The following is a 16816-nucleotide window of genomic DNA, read 5'->3' as shown; positions in this document are numbered from 1 at the left end:
GCAGTTCTTTCTGAGTGGCAGCCACGGCACCGGCGGGGTCCATGGCCTGATGATACTGTGACGTTTTTAGGTACAGACTACGTCAGAGAGTGGACCCTCTGGATCGCGGATCTGGAGCCCCTGGGCCGAGCATGCCAGGTGAAGACCGACCCCTATACAGGGATCGTTTGGGGCAGGACCACAGAGGACGGAGGCGCGACAGCCGGAACCAAGAGGGACGGCTCGACGGACGAAAGAGGACTAGGGAGACAGTGGGCTTAGATACGGCCACGGACCGGAGGACACAGAGGAAATGTAATACAGGGAGCGACAGGAAGGCTGAGCCTGGTCAGGCTGGAGACAGAGGGAAAGCAACACAGAGGACGGCAGGGAGGCTGAGCCTGGTCATCCTGGAGACAGAGGGAAAGCAACACAGAGGACGGCAGGAAGGCTGAGCCTGGACAGGCTGGAGACAGGAGGAACTACAGGAGTACTGTAGCGGCCAGAGGGTGCAGGAAGACTACACGATCATCAGGCGCCCTCCTCATAGCGAGGACGCCTGAAGTATCCTGGCACCCGGAAATGCGTCTCCTAGCCCTGCCCCTCAGCGACGCCCACCGCTGGGGGGAGAGAGCGGGAGGATGTGTGCGCGTGACCGAGAGCGGGTGCCTGGAGCCGCTGCGGAGAGGAACGCCGAGCGGGCGCGCGCGTGGACGGGAGCGTGCCGTGAGAGGACGCTGCGGCGTGCGCCGCCGCTGAAGGGACATCGGCGGGTACAGCCGCCGATGTCACATAAACTATGCTATATATACCTGGTATCTGGTGATACTGTACCCTTTCTGCCAGGAAGTCCTCCTCCACCCACCACTCTAAGTGTATCATTGACACCTGGAACATTGTCCCACATGTTTGATTATTTCTTGTGGATCTTCTTATTATATTGTCGTGTGATCCATCCTGAGTGTGTGACAGTCTGTGGGTTACTCCTGCAATTTAGATGTACATTTAAAAATTACCCCTACACTAGTGTATACAGCTCTATGCTTGTGATACATTACCCATTTACTGCTTTTTATATTCTGGTCTAATCCAAACTGACGAAGTGAGAGTTATTTTCTGACTGTGGAAACAAATACTGAGATTGACAACAATGACCCCTACACTGTGTACAGCTGTACTCTTCAGATCCATTACCATTTTACGGCTTTTTATATTGTGTTGTAATCCATACTGAGCCTGAGAGCGTCTGTGTCTACCTCCTGAAATATCTACGGAGATTTACAATGTTTAAACTATACTATATATACCTGCTATCTGATGATACTGTACACTTTTTCTACTTTTTATATTCTTGTCTAATCCATACTGAGCCTGTGAGCGTCTCTGTGTGACTGATGGTATATATAGGGAGATTGACAATCATCCTTTGAGTGTATAGAGCTGTACATTTCTGATACAGTACCATATATCTGATGTTATTTTGGGTTCATGCTCTGCAACATTTTGAAGTTTGGTGAAAGAGGCTGCGGACGTGGGCGTGGGGGGGCCAGCTGGTGCTGATGGTGGCGGTGCATCTGCTGGTAGTGGCAAAAGCACAATAGCAGCTAAGGCAGGAGGTGTTGAGCCTGTGTCATGCTCTGGCTCCGGAACGCCTGAAAGGCTACTTTTTCTGGGAGTAGGTTAACCGCTTTTAAAGCCGGAGCATCAGGAACTGGTTTTGGCTTACATTACCGAAACAGACTCCAGCAAATATGCTCTCCTCTTCTGAAGTTTCAAAAAATGCAAGCACTGAGTCATCAAGTGCTGGCTCCTGGTCAGGAAGAACCCCTTTCCTTGTGTCCTTCACCCCCACCAAAAGTGAATGATGCAGCAGGCCACACTTCACATTAGTCCATGTAGCTCTTTCTATCACACCATGCCTGGGTTATCAAGTCAAATCGTGAATTCCCCAGTCCAAGATGAATCTGACATGGAGTGTGGGTGGCCAGCCAGGGCAGTGGGGTTAATCAGTACTGGGCCGGTGTCTCAGAGGGATGTGTCGCGTTGGGGGTGATGACCCGTTCCGTGGCCCTGGGGGTCCATACAAACGTTTATAGGTGAATGATACGTGATGCCACCTGTGGTTTCTGATCATACTGACCCTTCAGTGTCACTTCTCTGGGACAGATGTTGTTGTGCAGCTATGATGTAGAAGCCCTGCACAGGTAGGGCCGTAGTCGCAGGGCAGATGAAAGAGTTGGTAGATGGTGTGCAGTGCAGGATGTAGCAGAGCCGTGCACCAGGCGCAGGACAAAGATGACAGACATAGTCATGCAGTTCCTTTACCTGTACTTGGTAAGTGCCGTCCAGGACCCAGAGTACAGATGGAGAAGGAGTTGGTCAGGCTGGAAGCAAATTTGGAATTCTCTCTCTGCAGATAAGTAGTGTGGCCTCCGTTCTAGCACTTATCTCAGGTACTCGCAGTACTGAGTTCACTGAAGTTCCCCCTGTTGACTCTCTATTGGAACTTTCTCGTATGGCAGACAGCCATAGCCTTTTCCTTCTGGCTCACATACGTCGCTGCTGTGGCCTCCGAGCCTTAGTTGGGAACAGAGCATTTACAGCTGCTACTTCCTCCGGTTTCTGCTGCAGGACCGTCAGTGTCCCTACAAACTCGGAGACCGGAATCCTGACCATGCGCTCCAGCTAGGAGTGAGCCTTAACTCTGCTCATCCTCCAGCTCTCCTTCTCACATCCACACACTTCCACTTCCCTTCACAGACTGCCCTAACTTACCTCCTCCCGACCACAGAGAGCAGCTCCTCAGCAGTCAGGTTCAGAGGTCTCCCTGCTGGCCTGGAGTGGGAACTGTGTTGTGTGTTGGTTTAACTGCTAGAGAGATCCTTCGTTGCTCCCAAGCATGACATCACACTCCCTAGAAAGAAGGTAATACCACTGTGGCGACCGTACTCCTGGGGGTGCCACAAGTGCACTGATGCCCAGCCACTGCTAGATGATTCTGCTGGTACAATGACGCAGACCATTACATTCCCCTTGCACTCTACACAGCCAGAATCTGACCCTGATGAAACTCAGGTTCCCCTTCCCGCATACTATACCACCTTACACTGTGACAAAGAGGAAGGTGCAGATGAAAGTGCAGGTTCCTTGAGCAGGTGGGGCGCATACTCATGGGGATGGCACTGGCACAGGGCCCCTCATAGTATGCAAAAGTGTCTCTGCTGGTGGGAGGGCCCACGGCCCACCCGCCGTCAGACACACTGCCGTACTATGAGGGGCCCTGTGACAGTGCCGTCGCCAACTAGTGGGTCCCCCCTGCTTGCTCAGGATCACAGCACTTGCAAAGTTGAAATACTTACCTCTCCCTGCTCCACTGCTGAGACGTCTTCCGCATTTCCTGACAGTGACATTCTGGTTAGAGAGCGCGATGACATCACGTCTGTACGCCCTCTGCCTAAACAGTCCAAGTGCAGTGAGATGGAAGATGGGGACGACGAGGAGTCCAGACTAGTACAGGGATTTCCTAGAGAGGAGACTTATTTAATTGTTTTCAATGTTGGGACAGCTATTTTGGGGGAGCACTATACTCTGGAGAATGATATATGAGGCCCACCATACACTGGAGCATTCCAAAGGTGGACATCAGACACTGGAGCAGCATTTACAGGGCACATTATGCACTGGAGCATTAGAAATGGGGCCCATTATATATGGAGCATTATTTGGGACCATTAGACAGTGGAGCTTCATCCATGGGGAACAACATATACTGTAGCATTATGTGGAGCTTATCGTATACTGTATGGAACATTATATGGGACCAATGATTCTGTATGGAGAAATATATGGGCCTCATTACTCTGTATAGCTCACTATGCAGTGGCCATAATACTGTATGGAGTAATATACTGTTCATTTTTGGAGCTATTGGAGAATTTAAAATGGATATCAGTCATTAGATATGTGGCGCCCCTGAGGGTTCAGTCGCCACAGAGGTACTACTCCTCCTCCTGAGGTGTGGTACCCCACCATTCAGGTAAGGTGGAGACCCCTGACCACACTCCAACACCTGCATCCCACACAACACAGTATTGTAGCAAAGCACCCTTTGGTGGCTCCCTGCTTGGAACTCGAAGCGTGCTGGGAGGCGGGTGGAGTTTAATTTGCACTAAAGAGTGGGAAGAGGATAGGATAAAGGGAGTTAGTCACAGGAGTCTGACGAGGTCGGACCTGTGTAAGGAGATCCCCTGAGAGGGATGAAGGAGAGAAAGTGCTGCAGCCGACCTCAGTGATCTGGGTCCGCTGGCACAGGAAAGGAACACTGAAATAAAGCCTGACTCTCCATAAGAAGGAAAGGATTAGTACGAAACGTGAGGAGAAGAAGAGAACAGAGGATTGAGGGTTAGAGGAGAACCCCTCTCAATTTCTAGGCGCAAGGCCGGGGTCCGGTCTCCGAGGTTGTTTGGATTCCTATGATCCCACAACAGACACCAGAGGAATAGAAGTTTGCCATCACTTTATTCGCACACAAGACTTGGGGGCACAACAGCAACGAGAAAGAGAGCCGGGACTTAGAAGCAGAGAGTCCCCGAAGCAGGCTACAGCTGTCTGCCGTAGAAGTATAGTTCAAAGGAACATCAGACAGGAGGAACTCCTGTGTAACTCAGTACTAGGAGTACTTCACTTAACACTACTTTAGAAGTCTCAGAGAGGGGTCATTTCACATTTCTACCTTTGGAGCCCAGAGATGGGTCGAATGACCTGAAGGATTTTATCTAACATCCTATAATCACCGTCTTTTGTTCTGTAATTAAGGCCACTACTGTCGCACCACAGGAGGTTGCTGTTTTCCAATGAGTTTAGCCTTTTAGTTTCTAGTTAGTTCTATTCAGTTTATTGTATTTGATAATATAAAGACTATACATATTGTATTTATTTTAGTTTTATTTGAGCAAAAAAGCACTGAAACAATGAATCATTTTTTATATATTTTAAATAGAGAATTAGAAATTGTAGAGCAAGGTACAGCTGTGAGTAATGACCAGAAGCATTTGTGTCTAAGTCAAGAGGACTGAAATGTCAGTGTGAAAAATATACAAAAGAACAACTGTTATTTGTCTCCATGCTTTTTATTTTTGATATAAAAATAATAAAAAAATACAAGGAATAAAACAATTCCACACATATTTACAATAGGCTGCAGTGGGGGCTGCATGTGTGTGAGTGGCATGTCCTTCTTGTGTGACTAGCATTTCAGCACTCACCAAGCAGTCTGTCTGCACTGTCGGAACATACCTGGCACTGCAGTCACCTATTTATCCCCCACAGCACAAAAGGCTGCATGCAAATTTGCTAAGGTGTTAGCAACCTTATGCATATCCCCCGCACAACAATGCAGCTGGGTGGTGGGTAGACACACTCAGGAGCAGCTTACATTCTTTTGCTCTTTTACAAGACCTTTGTTGAGGTGGATCAACACAATTAATTTGTTTTGTTTTTTGTCTGTCATTTTTAACCCACTTCTTTCACATCTTTTTTTAAAAGAAAAACATAACTAAATTCTTTTAGAAAAACTTGAAAAATTGAAACTGATTGTATGTTTTGCAAACTATATGTACATTTGGCAAAATGACCTGGATAATGCAGCTCAACATCACGGATCAGCAGAAAAAGGTCACATCTCTCCCAAAACACTTCATGTGTGCTTCAAAACAAAATGTGTGGTTTATACAAATTGTCAGTTCCCTCAAAATGCAAAGTCTCTTGACCTGTGTTTCACACAGTGTTTTGAGGATGAATTCAGCTCTACTCCCCCTGCAGATTCCTCAGACAATGGCCACATTTACAAATGAAAGGATGCTAATTGGAGCCATCAGAGTCGTCAGTTCGGACTAAAGGACCTGTCACACTAAGCGATATCGCTAGCAATATCGCTATAACTTGTGACGTTATAGCGATATATCGCTGTGTGTAATACTTATCTACAACCCGCTCCCCCGCTGGTTATCGCTGATCGTACGAGAACGTACAGGACTGTTTCTCGTCGTCAGCTTCCTGCGGCGCTTCCTGTGGAGAGACGAGCGACGAGCGTGGAGCCGAGCGGGAAGACGCAGGATCGCCTAGTGTGACAGGTAAGTAGCGACCCCCGTCCCCTGCGATGTCGCTGGTGAGATCTGCCTGTGTGGCAGCTCACTAGCGACCACTTAGAGATTTACCAGCGATCCTGACCACGTCATATCGCTGGTCGGGATCGCTGGTACATCGCTAAGTGTGACAGTACCTTAAGGGTCATATGACCCTCTTTCGGGCCTTCAGGGAGGAGCTCAAAATTTTTGGGACTTCTAGTGTTAAAGGCGCTAAGAGGGAGACGTTCAGAAAAGGCACATAAGTTGGAGGAGTGTTGAAAGGTGTGCTTCATCTTGCCTGGAGGTTGGCTGGGCTCCTGACCCGGAGGACACGGCACCGATGCGGGCTCTTGAGCCACCACAGACTGTGAGTAAAGCTTTGGAACTACATGCCCTGGTGTCCTCCACTTATTCCTGTGTCAAACTGCCCAGCACTGCTACATCCCTGGCGCCCGACACTACACCATCTAAGTGTCGCTACATCCACTCTGCCCTGGGACTACAGCCCTGCCTGTGGAGGGCTATACCATCACTGCTGCACCACACCATCTGTCCACGAGGAACTGTCTGCAGCGTCGGCTTAACATCTACATTGCCGAACACCACAGGTGGCGTTATGACTTACACATTCACACTGAACATTTACAATGGGCGCCCAGGGCCACGGACCGGGTCACCCCTACTGTGACGCTTCCCTGTGAGATATCTGCCCGGTACTGAGTATCCCACAGCCCTGGGTGTGAGGGCGACCCAGATGTAAGAAGTGAAGTATTTTTCATTGTACTATACCGCTATTTCTCTGCCATATCAGAGGATCATGAATTGTGGCATGTGTTAAAAGAGCCCAGTGATACTCTTTGGCCCAGGGCCCACGAAAATCTGGAGCCAGCTCTACCCCCCACAACTTTAGCTAAATAACCCCCAGTTTTCAATGCCTAACTATTATTATAAAGTAAATTAAGGTTGACAAGCTTAAGTAATAAGAATTGATGTTTTTGGCATTAAAATGGGCACTGTAGGTGTGTTTCCTGTCCTCCACTCCCTGCCGACCATGGTTCCCCATTGACTTGCATTGGGTTCAGTGTTTCAGTCGGCCTTCGACTTTTCACGATAATCGGCTGATTTCGTTCGACCCGACTTTTGAGAAAGTCGGGTTTCATGAAACCTGACTCGACCCGAAAAAAGGCAAAGTCACTCATCTCTAGATAAGAACATTAAGGCGAATGCTTTTTCGCATTGTTTTCCGGGTTAGAGGATATGATTGTGAGCTGGTTTCTTTATTACAGAAAGAGGTAGTTATTTCTACTATATGCTCTGATCTGGAGAAGGAGATTGTAGAGGCTCAGGGGGACACTCCTGCTGCCTGTTCTTTAGGTAAACTGTTTGTCCCTCTGATCCTCCGTCTTAAAGTTTTGAGTGAAAATAATGATTTCCTTGCTGGAAATCCTGGTAATGAAGTCACCACAGATCATTATACTCATCATTTTTGGTGGTCTAGAGTTCACTAGGATGTTTGGGAATATGAAAGTGTCTGCAGTACTTGTTCTAAAACCCCACATACTGGTCTGTTCAGGGCTCTTCAACCTTTGATGATTCCCTGTAGACCATAGACCCATTGTTGGATAGATTCAGCAAGATGGCTCATTTCAATGCACCACCTGCTTTACTGAATGCTAAGACTTTGGCACAAATTTTAATAAAGAAATCAGGAAATTACATGGAATTCCATTTGATATTGTTTCCAACCGCGGGTTCAATGTATTTCCAAATTTTGTAAAACATTTTGTGCTCGCTTTCATTTTCATCCGCCTTTCATACACAGTCTAATGGGCAAACTGAACAAGTTAACCAGAATCTTGAGACATATCTTTGGTGCTTTATGTCCGAGAGTCAGGAGGATTAGGTTTTTTATTTACCTCTAGCTGAGTTCGCTGTGAATAACTGTTGTCATGAATCTACTGGCATGTCCCCATTCTTCAGGGCATACAGTTTTTATCCTCAATTCTGCTCCTTCAAGAGAAATCGTTCTTCAGGAGTACCTGAGAAGGAATTGTTTTCTTCATCTATGTTTAGCTGCTATCTTTTCCATTGGATGCCTGAAGAAGCAATCTATGGGAATGAACAAAGTAGCCCTGTAAATTGCTACTGTATGTGGCGGCTGCTGGGTCCTGCACCTTATCTTCATTAAACTTAAATGGAATGTTATTATTTTATTATTATTATTATTATTATTATTATTATTATTACTATTATATGTTTTAAGACATTTATATAATGGTACTGTATATGTGAAAATTGGTTACATAAAAAATAAATATAGACTGCAATGTTCAAACTAACAATTACAGTTGATGGCTTACCATCTACAGGATAATGGGAAAGGACATGAGGCTGGGGAGTTGCAGAAGCTTTGGTCATAGTGATGTGGCAGGGAGTTTATTGCAGGCTATAAGTGTTAGGCGTCAGGTTTCTTCCTATGTACAGGAGGAATCCCGAGCCTTGCCTTCTGCGGTCTCCCATCCTGTCTCAACCGCAGATGGAGCTGCTCAACAGAGACGATGATCCCAGCATCTTGCTCAGGCTAGTGCTGTCAGATTGGATGCTGCTGCCACCTCTGGTTCAGCTATAACAACCCACACCAGTCAGCAGCGAGCAACTCTGGGGATTGTCCTTCTTGCAGCCTACTGAGCATGCCCGTGGGACAACCTCTCATTGGAGGTCGGAGGTGACATGCTCAGGTCCTCAAGAAGCTCGGATTGGGCCATCAGGAAGGTTCCGGAAGGCTGCGGTTATAAAAGGATTGCACGGCTGCATGGTACGCGTGTGTTGTTCAGCCTTGCCAATTAGTGCCTAGGCTGAGAGTGTAGGTAGGAGGCTGAGTCAGGGACTAACATCAGTGCCAAGAAGCAGCTTCACTACCAATTGACACAGAAGCAGCTCATCTTTTCTCTCTCAAGGACTCAGAAGCAGAGGAAAAGAAGGAGCCCTGGGAGAAGACACTCTCCACACTCCAGAAACAAGCATCCAAGGAAGAGAAGGACCAATGGACCCAAGATGGAGCCACAGAGGATGCAAGACACCTGATGATGAACAGAGGAAAGCCCTGCCTACCAAGAGTCCTCTATCCTATGGTGGCCAAATGGGCCCATGGCACAACTCACCAGTCCAAGGTCAAGATGCACAACCTTGTCTGCCAGTACTACCATGCACCAGGCTTTTCAACAGTAGTCGCCAACATCGCAAAAGGATGTCTTGTCTGTGCCCGATGCAATCCAGGGAAAACAGAAAAGACACTCCAGAAATGCACACCCAGACCCCTGTACCCTTTCCAGTGCATACAGATAGATCACATACAAATGCCACACTCAGGGGGTTTTGAGTATGCCTTAGTGGTGATAGACATATTCTCAGGGTGGCCAGAAGCTTTCCCGGTCATGAACCAATCGGCAAAGACCACTGCTAGGAAGCTTCTCTCCAAGATAGTGTGCAGGAATGGACTCCCAGAGACCATAGAAAGTGATCAAGGGCCTGCATTCACAGCCAATCTCACAAAAGAGATATGGGAAGCCCTCGGGACCGAGTTGGCCCTACACACTCCATTTCACCCGCAGAGCAGTGGCAAGGTTGAGAGGTTGAATGCAACACTGAAGTGTAAAATGCTAAAGACTGCACAGGAGACAGGGAGACCATGGCATGAGAGTCTTCCCCTTGCACTGTTCAGTATCAGACATACACCAGCTGGTCTCACCAAGCTAGTCCATATGAGATCCTGTTTGGTAGCGCTCCCAGACTAGGACTGTATTTCCCACAGCAGTTGTCTATGCAGTATGACACTTTGACTGAGTTTGTGATTGAATTAACCAAGCTCTTAACTAAAATACATTCTTGAGTTTTTTCATCCATCCGAGATCAACAGGACCTAGAAGGAACCCACCAGATCCAGCCCGGTGATTGGGTCCTCACTAAGAGGTTCAACAGACGTACCTTGGAACCCAGATACGACGGCCCGTACCAGGTCCTGCTGACCACTGCCACAGCAGTCAAGCTTGAAGGGAAGCCCACATGGATCCACACTTCACACTGCAAGATGGTGCTGAATCCAGAGGCCAGTGGCAACCACCACTCTTCATCCGCCTGATACTTATCCTTTACCTAGCCCAACCAGTAATCAGTCTCCAAGGGACAATCACTCATGAGGGGGGTATGGTAACTTTCTGGTATAACACCTCCACCCCCAGGGTAACATATCAATTTGACTATTGCCTCATATTAGAATGCACAGGCCCTATGGGACAGTTTGATATTTGGTTAGGAACCCAATTCATCTGTGTCATCACAGCTGAAAGGGGGGAAGGGTCAAACTGTGAGGATTGGGCACTTGTTGGATGGAACACCGGTGAACATGATTGGGGATATCAACCAATCCCAGCCCTAGAGCGAAGGGACAAGTGGGGAACCAGTCTATTAGCCCGCATGACCCTGACCAAAACCCCTTTTAAAGGCCAGAGAGCCTTTCCAGGCCTACCCATCCCTGCCACCCACTGTCCCTGGGAGGGATGCATAATTCTCTACCTTACTATTGACAACCCATAGAGATGGGTTGTCTCGCATATACGGTGAAGATTAGTTAGTTAGGTTCCAGCATTGTTGAGATAGGTAGGCCGGGAGGACAGATCAATAGGTTCGACGAGATTTGGATTTTGATTTTGCATATTTCGAAAGGAGGGACTGTGAAGGGGAGAATATATGGCATATGAATATATACAAGAATCTAAAATTATATCACTATTATACTATATGGACACTTTGCTCATATATTGTAATCATGTAGCTTTAAGATATTTCTGATTTTCTAAGACTTATTTCTATATTGTATAACCCACCCAGCTTCATCGAAACTGGGAGGATTAGGGTGGACTAGGCTAGAAACAATAATTATGTGCATAATGATTATTTAGTAGATATAGGACATATGAGATCATATGAGATCAATACTAATTTGCTATTTGGGGCAAACAGTAATTTGGAAAAGAACCCATGATTAGTGTTGAGCATTCCGATACCGCAAGTATAGGGTATCGGCCGATACTTGCTGTATCGGAATTCCGATACCGACATCCGATATTTTTTCAATATCGGGCATGGGCATCGGAAGTTCAAAGTTGATTGACAGCCGAAATGACGTCATCATGATGCGCGGTGTGTGCGCATCATGATGCGCCGTCATTTCGGGCCTTCCGGGGGTCTCTGCCGGCCTGCCGGGGGGCTGTGTGGACTGCCCGGGGTCTGTACCGGCCTGCCGGTGGTCTGTGCACCCTGTGGGGGTCTGTACCGGCCTGCCGGGGGGCTGTGCCGGCCTGCCGGGGGGCTGTGCTGATGTCCGGGGGTCTGTGCAGGCATCGACCGATGGGACTACAAGTCCCATCGGGCGATGCCTGCTACCATGACAGTGATTGACACATTAGCCAATGATGGGACAGTAGTAGTCCCATCATCCGGCTAATGTGTTAAATGTTTAAAAAAAATATATATATATACTACATACATACTACATACATACTACATGCATGCTACATACATACTACATGCTACATACATACCACATATATACTACATGCATGCTACATACATACTACATGCTACATACATACTACATATATACTACATGCATGCTACATACATACTACATGCTACATACATACTACATATATACTACATGCATGCTACATACATACTGCATGCTACATACATACTACATACATACTACATACATACTACATGCATGCTACATACATACTACATACATACTACATACATACTACATGCTACATATATACCACATATATACTACATACATACTACATGCATGCTACATACATACTACATGCTACATACATACCACATATATACTACATACATAATACATGCATGCTACATGCTACATACATACCACATACATACTACATACATACTACATACATACTACATGCATGCTACATACATACTACATGCTACATACATACCACATATATACTACATGCATGCTACATACATACTACATGCTACATACATACCACATATATACTACATGCATGCTACATACATACTACATGCTACATACATACTACATATATACTACATGCATGCTACATACATACTGCATGCTACATACATACTACATACATACTACATACATACTACATGCATTCTACATACATACTACATACATACTACATGCTACATACATACCACATATATACTACTTACATACTACATGCATGCTACATACATACTACATGCTACATACATACCACATATATACTACATACATACTACATGCATGCTACATACAATACATACATAGACATACAGTACATATAACATAGAGTAACATACTTACCAATACTTGTCACATTGTTCCCCGAAGCCATTGTCGTCTACAGAATAAATATTAACATAACAAACCACAAAAATACTCACCCATGATCCGAAGCAGTCCACGAGTGTGTCCCACGATGATCTTGGGTAGAGAACTGCAGCATCAGCTGATGCTGCCGCTCTCTACGGGCTGCAGGAATCCAATGACGGAAGGTAGGTATCCTTCCGCACTGTATTCCTCCGCCACTGCTTCGGATCATGGGTGAGTATTTTTGTGGTTTGTTATGTTAATATTTATTCCGTAGACGACAATGGCTTCGGGGAACAATGTGACAAGTATTGGTAAGTATGTTACTCTATGTTATATGTACTGTATGTCTATGTATGTATTGCATGAATGTTTTGTATGTAGCATGCATGTAGTATGTATGTAGTATGTATGTAGCATGTAGTATGTATGTAGCATGCATGTAGTATGTATGTAGCATGCATGTAGTATGTATGTAGTATATATGTAGCATGTAGTATGTATGTAGCATGCATGTAGTATGTATGTAGTATGTATGTAGCATGTAGTATGTATGTAGCATGCATGTAGTATATATGTAGTATGTATGTAGTATGTATGTAGCATGTATGTAGTATGTATGTAGTATGTATGTAGCATGTAGTATGTATGTAGCATGCATGTAGTATATATGTAGTATGTATGTAGTATGTATGTAGCATGTAGTATGTATGTAGCATGCATGTAGTATGTATGTATCATGCATGTAGTATGTATGTAGTATGTATGTAGCATGTAGTATGTATGTAGCATGCATGTAGTATGTATGTAGCATGCATGTAGTATGTATGTAGCATATATGTAGCATGTAGTATGTATGTAGCATGCATGTAGTATGTATGTAGTATGTATGTAGCATGTAGTATGTATGTAGCATGCATGTAGTATATATGTAGTATGTATGTAGCATGTAGTATGTATGTAGCATGCATGTAGTATGTATGTAGCATGCATGTAGTATGTATGTAGCATGCATGTAGTATGTATGTAGCATGCATGTAGTATGTAGCATGTATGTAGTATGCATGTAGTATATATGTAGTATGTATGTTACATGTAGTATATATGTAGTATGCATGTTGCATGCATGTAGTATATATGTTGTATGTATGTTGCATGCATGTAGTATATATGTAGTATGTATGTTGCATGCATGTAGTATATATGTAGTATGTATGTTGCATGCATGTAGTATATATATAGTATGTATGTTGCATGCATGTAGTATATATGTAGTATGAATGTAGCATGTATGTAGTATGTAGCATGTATGTAGCATGCATGTAGTATGCATGTTGCATGTAGTATATATGTAGTATGTATGTTACATGTAGTATATATGTAGTATGCATGTTGTATGTATGTAGCATGTATGTAGCATGTAATTTTTTTTTTTTTTTTTTTACATTCAACACATTAGCCGGATGATGGGACTACTACTGTCCCATCATTGGCACAGCCCACCGGAGCCTGCACAGACCACCGGCAGGCCGGAACAGCCCCCCGGAGCCTGCACAGACCACCGGCAGGCCGGCACAGCCCCCCGGCAGGCCGGCACAGACCACCGGAGCCTGCACAGACCCCCTGGCAGGCCGGCACAGCCCCCCAAAAGGCCCGTACAGACCCCAGAGAGGCTGTACAAGGCAAAAATAGGGTTTTTCTTATTCCGATACGGAAGTCCCATAGACTTGAATGAGACTTCAGGTATCGGAATCGGCGATACCGATACTTTTTTTTAAGATCGGCCGATCCATTCCGATCCGATACTTTGAAGTATCGGACGGTATCGCTCAACTCTACCCATGATATAATACAGTGAGACAGCTCAATTTCTGTTATAAAAGCTGTACATCTCTGATTAAAGGGAGGGAAGAATCATTTGACATGATATACCTGGTCTTGTGCATTCTTTTCTCCATGCACGTATAATATCTGCCAGAGATCCAATTCGGCCACAGACAATTAAGACAGGCCACACCCTAGTGTGACAGAATCCATAGAAATCAACAGTACCACTACACTCATGAACGCTCTGCACACAGTGCAAATCCAGAAAAAATATAAACAGGGTCATCCATTGACCCTTTAAGGCACCAACTGGAGTGCCTCAGAAATAAATTAAGAAAGTGTAGTTGTGTTACTTCTGAACTCATAAAAGCACTGCACACAGTGCAAAGCCAGAAAATAATTCTAAGGAGGGTCATCCATATACCCTTTAAGGCACCAACTAGAGGTCCACGTAATAAACTAAGAAAGTGTAATTGTGGTACTTCTACATTCATAAAGGCTCTGCAAAAAGTGCAAAGCCAGACAAATGTTCTAAGGAGGGTCATCCATAGTCTCTTTAAGACAACAATTAGAGTGCTTCATTCAAATATTGAAAATTAAAATACTTTATGCTCTGCTGTCATCTGGTGGTGGGAAAAGTTGGGGCTTATCCAGGCTTTGTTTTTATCAGTTACCCTGTCAGCATTTTCTGCTAACAGGTGAAAACTGTTATAACCCCCCGGTGACACTAAAAACCCACCCAGAGAAGACGCTAGCAGTAGGACAGCACAACACCCTAAGGCATAGAGGTACAGCTCATGCCAGATGATGAGCTTTGAGGCCCAATACTTGAAGGTCGCAGAGGAATTAGGGAGTATGTTGGTTTTGTCAGCAAGGTATTGCTTGAACATGTTTAACAAACTCCTTTGCAAACTCCTAGTCAAAAATACCTGGTCATGACAGCCTGAATGCTGGGAGCGTGTCATAAAATTGGCCCTCACCTTTAACAGTGTACCCCTGCCTCAGTTATACCTGGTGTATGTCTCCTTTGTTGGCAAGGAAGATTGCCCCTGTCGTTAGCTTTGTCTGATTGGAATTTTGTCAACATATATTCCACAATGGCCTGTTATAGCACAGTTTTGTAGACCTCTGGAAGGAGAGATTCAAGATTCTCCTTGTAGCATGGGTCTATGAGGGTGAACAACCTGCACTCTTTTTTTGGCCCAAATGAGTATTACACAAGGGTCATGGGAAAGGCAGAGGTACATAAAGTCGGCCATATGTGTCAAGAGCCTACAGCCAACACTTCGCTATCTCCACCATGATGACTCACAATATCCTCCTCTTCCTCCCTCTCTTCCTCCTCATTCCTCTCCTCAGCTTCAGCCATAAAAGAGAGACAAGATAAAGCTTATATGGGTACTATCTTTTGTTGCACTAGAACCATCTCCTGTTCTTCCTCCTCCTCAGCTTCCACATCCTCATTGTTACCCAATCTACACAGAGCAGATGAGTTGAGGTTGGGCTTGGTAGTATCTCTCTATCTCATGTCTTTCTCCATCTCCACCTGGTCCGCATACAAAGCTTTATGTTTTATTGTCAGCAGTGACTGCTTCAGTAGGAACAGAAGCGGGATTGTTGCGCTGATTATGGCGTCATCACCACCCACCATCTTTGTGGCGTCCTCAAAGTCTTGGAAAACTGTACAAATGTCAGGCATCTATACCCACTCTTCAGTTGCTATTTTCAGAGGCTGACCAGAATAATGACCAGCGTGTTGGAGCTGGTATTCAACAACTGGCCTCTGCTGCTCACAAAGCCTTTCCAACATGTGCAGTTTGGAGTTCCAGCACATGGCCACGTCGCACTCCAGTTGGTGAGCTGGCACTTGCATGTGCTGTTGCAGCTTTGCCAGAGCAGCATTATCTGTAGAAGACATGTGGAAAATGGTGCTGATGTGGCTTACCATGACTAGAAACTTTGTAAAATCTGAATAGGTTTTCAGCAAACACTAAACTACCAACTTCAGCACATGAGCTAAACATAAAACATAAGTGCAACTTTTTTTGTATATTATATATGGAGGTAGCTCCTCCTGGTTTACACCTATTCACACTAGTCTGGATGTGCACAGTCAGCTTTTTGTTACCTGATGGAAGTGGGGCCAGCAATCCTCTGTCTCGGTAGCACATGTGCCATGCCAGGGCTTGACTCGGCCCCAGACTCCATAATGTTCACCCAGCGTGCCGTCAGGGAAATGTATCCTCCCTGGTTACAAGGGCTTGTCCACGTGCTGGTCTTTAAATGGACAATCCCAGTAAGTGCATTGGTTAGGGCATGGGTGATGTTCAAGGACATGTGCTGATACAAGGATCAGACACCACACTGGGAGAAATAGATGACGCTGGGAACCCAGTACCAAGGGATGGCTGCCGCCATGAGTTCGCTAAATTCTTCTGTGTCTACAAGCCAAAATGGCAACATTTTCATGGCAATCCAC

The sequence above is a fragment of the Dendrobates tinctorius genome, unplaced genomic scaffold (genome assembly GCF_039654945.1).
Source record: "Dendrobates tinctorius isolate UK_male_01 unplaced genomic scaffold, ASM3965494v1 ptg000250l, whole genome shotgun sequence".
Taxonomy (NCBI): domain Eukaryota; kingdom Metazoa; phylum Chordata; class Amphibia; order Anura; family Dendrobatidae; genus Dendrobates; species Dendrobates tinctorius.
Note: the sequence above shows the minus strand (reverse complement) of the source record.